Source organism: Malus domestica, chromosome 09 (assembly GCF_042453785.1).
Source record: "Malus domestica chromosome 09, GDT2T_hap1".
In the NCBI taxonomy this organism is placed as follows: domain Eukaryota; kingdom Viridiplantae; phylum Streptophyta; class Magnoliopsida; order Rosales; family Rosaceae; genus Malus; species Malus domestica.
In genome coordinates this window covers 32536988-32545046 of record NC_091669.1, presented here as the reverse complement: position 1 = coordinate 32545046, position 8059 = coordinate 32536988, and positions in this window count along the sequence as shown.

Below are 8059 nucleotides of genomic sequence, written 5' to 3'. Positions count from 1 at the left end.
CCTCGATCTGTCACGTCTCAATGGGTTTTGGGTGTCGTCCGTATGAAGAAGAATGATAGAAAGAGTGAGTCTGAGAGAGAGCATGGGAGAGAATAGAGAAAATGAGGTTTGTGTGTGTCCCACGTGGTCACCAACCAACCAAGAACATGACATCCAAGTACCAAAATATGTCACACACACATACACTACAATTTCAATGTCTAAGGATAAAACCGTCCTTTCACGTCCTCAAGAAAAAATAATACATATCTCTGGGACGGGCTGTGACACATAATTGATCCATAATGTACCAATTCTTCTTTATAAATGTATCACTTTTTTATGTAAAATGGCTGATTTTTTTTGTTTTGTAAATGTACCATTTTTAAAAATAAAATGAACCCATTTTTTAAATGTAAAATCTATAAATGTACCCCTTTTTCAATTTCAAATGTACCCTTGTTTAAAATATATATAAAAAAAAGTACCCTTGTTTAATATATAAAAGAAAACATTTTATTTTGTGAAAAAACTAACAAATCTGATGAGTATAAGACGAATTATTAATCTTTGAAAGACTATGGGGAGAAATTAAAACTAAAATTTAATATTTTGTCTTTTAATAAAAGTATTCAAATTAATAAAATCTTAGTCTAAAATTTTGGTATAATAAAATTTCAATCAAAATAATGTATCCATATGAATTTTTGGTAGGGTACATTACTATATAGCTTGTTTACAATTTTTTAACACTATGGATACATTATGTTGCAATTTATTATTTCGTATTATTACAGTGTTTTTATTTCAATAAAAAATTTTGAATTTCTTTTTTATTGTAGCCGTTTCATATTCATTGTAATATAATGAGAGACTTTAAATCTAGGACTTATATGCCATACACACACACACACACACTGACACACCCCGACCTGGAATGTCCATCTGGACTACGAATCGAGTTATGTTGGCCGACATACAGAGGGTGACGAAGTCATAAAGTGTAGTGATGTGGAAAAATGTAAATAAATTAAAACCCAAAAGTGCTTAAATATAATAGTGCGCTAGTGAAATAGAATAAACCCATTACACACATGATGTCAGAGCACAAGTAAAGTACAGTAGAGTAGATTGAGAATTATACCATCGAAGGTAATCTTCAATGCCTAGATTGTCAAGAATCCTCGTCCATACGATAGCTCAACTATTGAAACCTGGAGGGGCAAAAAACAAGGGTGAGTGAGCTTAAAAATAAAACTTTGTAAAACCTTTTTGAAAACGTAATAACCCCTCGATGTAAAACCAGTATAGTTTCCAAATATATATACTACGTATAGTATGAAAATACTATCATAACTTACAATTTCTCAAGAATTCAATACGTTACAATATTTCGTAAATAACCACCTCACGTCCGATAATCACATAATCTCGCATAAACAAACATATCATAACAAATGCTCATCAACACATGCTGACACACGAGTTCATGCAAAGGTATTCTGACATGAACATGACTGGGTGTAATAATTATTTATGCTCTAGTAATACAATCACGTGAGGACTGACCTTATGCGCATCATAAACAAGTCCTAATTACCTATAGCAATCTAGGACAAGACTGGCACCTACAATGGATCCAAAGTGAGTGCACAGTGCAATGTGAACATACACGTGAAGAGACTGACCCTGGCCCCAGGCGAGTACTAACACCGGTGCAACGACGATGAGCAGATAACGTAAATATAATCATGCCACAATGATTCGATAATTATAGTCAACATAATACTATTTATGACCGCAAATATAATTAAGACAGCCTATAATAGTATGCATACTAGTGCATCTCACAGGATTCATAATAATTATATAGTTCCCAACATTACGACCTTTCTTATAAACGTTAATTTAATTATGGCAATCACGTAGAAAATTCATTATTATATATATATATATATATGTGTGTGTGTGTGTGTGTGTGTGTGTGTGTGTGTGTGTGTGTGTGTGTGCGTGTGTGTGTGTGTGGAAACTAAACAAATATATATACTATATAAAAGAAAAGACCCACTCACAGTTACTTGTGATGCCACATCCGTTCGAGCTAGGAAAGCCAGAGTCTTCGATACTAATTGCACCTAAGCATAATATTGGGTCTCGTCAGTAAAACTCAACTAAAAAGATTAAATTTGAGAAAACGAAGCTCGAATTTGGAATCAGGGCATCGAAATACGCTAAGAAGGGTCCCGGGCAATTTTCGTAAAAAGTCAACGGTCAACCCTAAAAAGTCAACCGTGTCGCCGAGACGATTAACTATGTCAAAATTTCTGAATTTCACTAAATGGATGTCAAAAACAGACTCAAGAAGTTGAAATTAGCCTATGAGGATTTTCGAGAAAATTTTGAAAAAGTCAACTAAGTGTCAACAGTTAACTTTAACGGAATATTCCATCTTCAGACGAAATATTCTGTTAAAGTTAATTGGAAAGTTAATGAATATTCCCTTAGAATATGCCCTCCAAATCTTGAAATGGATCTGGGTCGGATTCGAGTTAGGGTTAACGGGTCACAGGTTTGGGCCCTTTTTTTTCGAAATTGGTCGACTCGGTCCCCGTCACAAGTCTGGTCGCCAGTTTCTGGGCTGGTTGGCCGGGATAGTTTCTCGAGCTCTAATCGAGCTCTAATCTCAACCATAACTCACCATTTAATTACCAAAATGAAGTTAGGAGGGTAGAGATTCGAATTATATCATTTTGGTTCTCTGTTGTGGCGGGAAAATGCCCGGAAGACACTTGCAACTCCCCGGTCCTTCGCCGAAAAACTAAGGAGATTTTCCCTGAATTGATCTGCACCAAAACGTCACCTAAAACACACGTATAATGACTCAATCATCATCAAAATGAGATGGGGAAGACAAATTGAGTGGTCCCGACACTTACCTTGGTCGAATTCATCATGTCGTCGTTGGAATCCTCTCGAATTTGAATGGAGCTCAACTCCTAAACCGAGTGTCGAGAAAGAGAATGAGAGGGAATTAACAAGAGGAAGGAAGAAAAAGGGAACCCAGTGATGGCTTGGTGGAGCTCGTCGGAGACAATATCAAGAGATGGTGGTCCGGTGTCGACGTTGTTGTTGTAGAGGTAGGACACGGGAGAGAGGTGAGCGAGAAAGATGCAGGACGAGAGATAGAGAGGGACATATATAGGTGGTCTGGTAAAGTAATGGTGGTTCCGTGTTCTGAGAGCTCGTCGGAGTGGCTAGGTGGTAAGGTGCAGTCACTTTTTTCTCTGCACTTGCAGAGAGAGAAATGAGATGGAGTTAAGGGATGAAAGAGTCTTAGAGAGAGTAGCTGAGTTGGCAAAAAATGAGTGGTGGCTTAGGAGAAATGGGCGTGGGCCCCATTGGCATCACAAAAATCTCAACATAAATTAATAAAATAATGAGGGACAATTTATCCAAAAATTGTGAATTTACTAAATTACCCTTCACCTTGGTAATCACATAAAATCTTCGTCATAACTCCGAATTCGATTCTATTTGCGCAAACGCATTCATAATGTCAAGTTCTATTTGCGCCCGCGCGTTCGTAATGTCGAGTACTACAAGAATACGCTAAAAGAATGTTTTGTACGTCTCACTATATGCTAGTCAACGCAAGTTAATAATCTTGCCTCTAAGGCATTTTGGTAATTTCACACTTTTAAAATTCATAGAATCATAAAATTAGGGACAGGTTGTTACAATCTAGCTACCAAAAAAAATTCCGTCCCCAAAATTTCCAATAACTTGCTATACATAAAATATTCAAGATAGAAAATATATAAAGAAGAAATCAAGCTAGAGCGGTTGCATAAAAGAGAATGTTATTCCATCACGATTGGATTGCAATGATTCATCTTTCATGTCTCCGAACTCAAACTTTCCTTCTCCTTCAACACAATACTAAATTATAATAACTTTATAAAAACATAAAGTTAAAAATAAATTTATAATAACATAACATCAAAATACATCTATAATAACGTAAAATTAAAATAGTTGTACTAAAATCAAAACTAAACATAGAAAAATTTCACCTACGCACTTGCAGCGTCACGTACTATGAGAATAAGTGTAGTATCTTTGGGTCAAGCCCAAAACAATAAATAAATAATGAAATAAATAAAAATACTAACGTAGACCAGCCTAATTGTGCACTCGCTTAATGAACCCAACGAATAAGTTATCGATACCACGGTCTGTAATCCGCAATACCGATAACTCATTGTTATCTTGATAAGCGAGTAACAAATTCCCGAGGGTGCAATATTACCATCTTGCCCCTCATTGGGAAACACATATACATTGTCTGATCAAAGTCTTGATCGTGCTCACGTATTACCCTCCCGGGCAATGTCGTCAACACAATTTCCTATATCATAATCTCGATCATTCGAACCTGTTCCCAATACTCATCTGTCAATCATATATTGCATATAGAATCTCTATACAATGACTCAAACAGTACCATAGCCAACCAAAATAATAATTATCGTTATACGCAACTTAAACATAAATAAGTGTCCACTACAATCATGCTAAAAACTGAAGAATAGAATGAAAAAAATACAATGTGTTCTCCAAAGTTCGAATATTTCATTCAGACTGGCCGTTAGTCTGAGGGTGAAATGTGGTATTGAATAATAACTTAGTACCCATGGCTTCCAAGAAAACTTCCCAAGACTTGGGAGTGAAACACGCATCACAGTGAGATATAGTAGTGACATGCACACCATGTAGCCAAACAATGTAGCTCACAACGCCTTAGCGAGCAGATTCTTTGTGAATTTCTCTTAAAATTAATGAAAAATTATGTCGAGAAGGCTAAAAGAACACTCAAGAAACTAAGAGTTAAAACAAGTCCATTAAATCTAGAGTACAAGATAACCAGATTAAATGCACAATATATCGCTATAACGGTAGCTTCCGGAATATTGAATCACCAACAGTAAAGATTCGTTTAGCAGAGTATTTGTTAGGTGATTGAGGAGTTAATGGTCACAACTAAAATTTTAACGCCCGAGCGATTCTCCTAGACGGCATGTCTGCTTAAAAGAGATAATACGAAGTGCAGTAGGGTAGACACGTACCCAAGGTTTATAGGAATGCCTTCCGACACAAAGAGGTGAATATGGAATCACAGTTAGAGTAGATGTTGATCGAATACTAGAAAATCCGACAAATTCAAGAATGAGTAATTTTACTAAGTGGTCTAAAATGTAGTCCCCTTAGACCAATGGAAAGTAAGCTGACTTGTCAAGTTAGTTGATAATCACCGAAACATCATCATAATATCCACATGTACAAGATACCTTGTACCAGGAACTTATGGTGATATTTCCCATCTCCATTCGGATATAGGAAGTGATTATAACTACTCAAACGATTTCTTGATGATTTGCAAGTAACGTCATATCAATACTCGTGAATTCCAATAGAAATGGAATAAGACAGGTTAAAGGTGTTCAAGGGTAGATATGTCTTTTGCTGAGGTAAACAGTAACTATGTTTGCACAACCAGGATGATACACGATGGTGCAATCATAGCTCACGTTAAATGAAGATGTATTTGAGAAGTATAAGGTTAGTAAAGATTTGGACACGTTTCTCCACAGAGAAGTGTCATCCGATTTTCAAATGAAAATGATAACTGTTGACTCTAAGTCATGTATAAGATAGTTTATTTCACACGGTTCAGACAGTTGGAAACAAAAGCAATACTCTATTATGCTGCATCAGTACGCAACCAAATCATTAAGAGGAAACGTCATCATGGATATCAAAATTATCGATGTTATCAAAAAGTGTACGAATAAGGGTAGGAAATAGACAACCCCACAATTGTCATAACTTTAATCATATTTAACGTCTCAACTAAACTGATTTTCCTTGGCCACCTTGAAAGGAAAAACGCCACAACTGAAACTTCGTTAACAAACTGTTGACAAAAATTGACAAGGCCAAGGATATCACATATTTCACAACAATTCATGGGAATAACCAATTTTCTACATTTGCAACCTTTTTGAAAATTGACAAGAATGTCGTCTGCTGAGATCACGTCTTTCAAGAAGAGTATCAATCTAATCAAAGCTAACATTTTGGGGAATTTGGTATTAAGATGATAGTCGGTGTTAAGAAAAATTTGATCTCGTTGCTGGGATAGGTGAGAAAGTCGTCAGTAAGACTACTACGAATTCATCACACTATGGAAGAAAACTCCGGCTCCAAAAAATGGTCAGGTAGACCATCAATTCGAAGTATAGGTTAACGATTTTAATTATCACCGATTGAAATGCCAGAAGTCTAGGTACAATACTAAGGCCTGGTCTATTGTCTTCGTGACTAGGTTTAAGGTTCCGTAAGACAGTGTTTGGTTGGGTAAATTTCTATTTGGTAAGTTTTTGTAACTAAGTTTTCTCAATGACGTTGAAGTTGTTCGATAAGATGCAAAGAAGATAAAGATGGTGTTAGAACGATAGATCGATGATGTTCTTTACTTCACAATTTGGTGATATCTCAGGTAAAATTTTGAGAAATGACACCAGAGATATACATCATTGAAACGTATCATACTACTTCCTTTCACTACGCCACGTACTAAAGGCCTTCACAACTTCCTAGATACTTATTTCGCTCTTACAGCGGGAATTTAACTAGTGCTACAATTATAATGTTTGTTGGTAGATGTGACCAGAAAAGTGACTGGTTGAAGAAGTTTTGGTTACCTAGAGGGGTGATATGGTTAACATAACTGTGAATTTATTGTCCTCCAAAAAGGCTTGCTCCTAAGTTTCCACGATTTAATTTCTTAGGCTCAGGTAGTCACTATTAATCAATCTATCAGTCGTGCCGCTAATTAACGCATTTAAGATATTTTGATATTGTTCATTATCCTAAAACTGTGAACCAGCATTCTAGCACAAAGGTATTACTCCCAGATACTAGCATGCATCCGGTACCAAAAATCATATTGCTTGAATACTGGTTGACAATTCCTGGATATCAGACAATATCGCCAATAAATAGCGCCACCGTAAGCTGATTACAAGTTAGAGCCCGCTCAAGTGGATGGTTTCAGATGATTGATAAGGAATTGATCATGTGAGTTGATTTTGTTGATTCTAGGGAAAATATTTTCTGCTTCGGGGATTTCTACTAACCATAAGTATACCAACTCGTACTCTCATGCTTATACCCATCATAATGACAAGTACAACATCGAAAGAAATTTTGGGAACTAATAATGGTTGAAATGTTCTAAGGTCAGAAAAGAAATTTGTTAATAACCTACTTCACAACAGGTTTAATGAGATTTTGATCTTCCTCCCAAAGATCCGGGATGATAACTAGTGCTTTTGAGAAGATTAGTGTTATTGAGGACTAAAAGTGACTATCCCCCAGATGTTCTCCCGTTGATGGCTACCACTTTAGAGCTAGATTGTCACTCAAGACATTTCTGGAAAACTCAATGAAAGTAAAACTTCATAGGAATTCTAATAGGTGGTATTCTAACGGGTACTACCAAGGAATCAAAACTATTTTTTGTTTATATATCGAAAAGGGTTGGTAATGATGACGAGATAATAGTAGTGGGATTGACGGGTAAATCTCTAGTGGTACGCAACTATCGATACATTAGCCCTGCTTCAGGGCTATCAAGTTGTCTCAAATCTACATCTTTCCCTAGGTAAGTAATTTCTTCGCTTAAAGTCTAAAGGTTCTTCTAAAAGGTCGATAAGTCGTCTAAGTAACTGATAACTTAGGAAAAGCTAACACGTTTAAGAACCAAGAATGCTTACATCACGCGTAGGGGTGGTTCGGTATGGGATCCCATACAGAAACCCTTGTCCCGATTCCCAAACCAAAAATTTCGAGAATCCCAATTTCAATACCGATCCCAAACCAAATTTTCGGGAATCCTGAAATAGTTTCTGGATTTCGAGACAAATCGGGAATCCCGAAATGATTTTGGGCTTTTGGGCTTTTGGACTAAAATATTATGTTTTTGGGCTAAAATTGAACCTTTTAACACTTTTGGGTT